We start from the raw sequence: 502 nt of genomic DNA, 5'->3' as shown, positions 1-502 counted from the left end.
GACATATGTTAGGCAAAGGTGGTTTTCCCCTTTCTCCCCTTGTTACAATGAGAGGGGCGGGCAGGAGAGCTCTTTGACTAAACAATAGCAACAAAAGTGGAACTTTAAAAGTGCAAGAAACAGTCTCCCTTGCCAGACAGGAAAAAGCAACAATATGGGTGAACAAAACACGGGAAAGGGGAAAAATAAAAGCGATGCTGCGTGTTGTGGCAGCATAACAAGGTGCGTCATTCCTTCTCTGATCAGCAGGAGCGTTGCACGCGGAATGTAGCAGCCGCTGCCATCCGCAGGTATTTGGGACGCGAGTGCGGTGCCGTTTGGGGACTGCTGTTAGTAGCGCGGCTCTCGGTCCTTCGCTGGCTGCAAAGCCCGACGCTAATTGCATTGCAGTTACCCGGTGAGAAGCAAAGGGGGGCGCCGGGGTAAATTTTCCGGTTTGTGCTGTGTGGTGTTGATGCTCCGCGGTCGGTGAGGGAGAACGGGCGCGGGGCGGGGAAGGGGC

The sequence above is a fragment of the Charadrius vociferus genome, unplaced genomic scaffold (assembly GCF_000708025.1).
Source record: "Charadrius vociferus isolate BGI_N301 unplaced genomic scaffold, ASM70802v2 scaffold512, whole genome shotgun sequence".
Classification (NCBI taxonomy): Eukaryota; Metazoa; Chordata; class Aves; order Charadriiformes; family Charadriidae; genus Charadrius; species Charadrius vociferus.
This window is presented reverse-complemented; position numbering follows the sequence as displayed.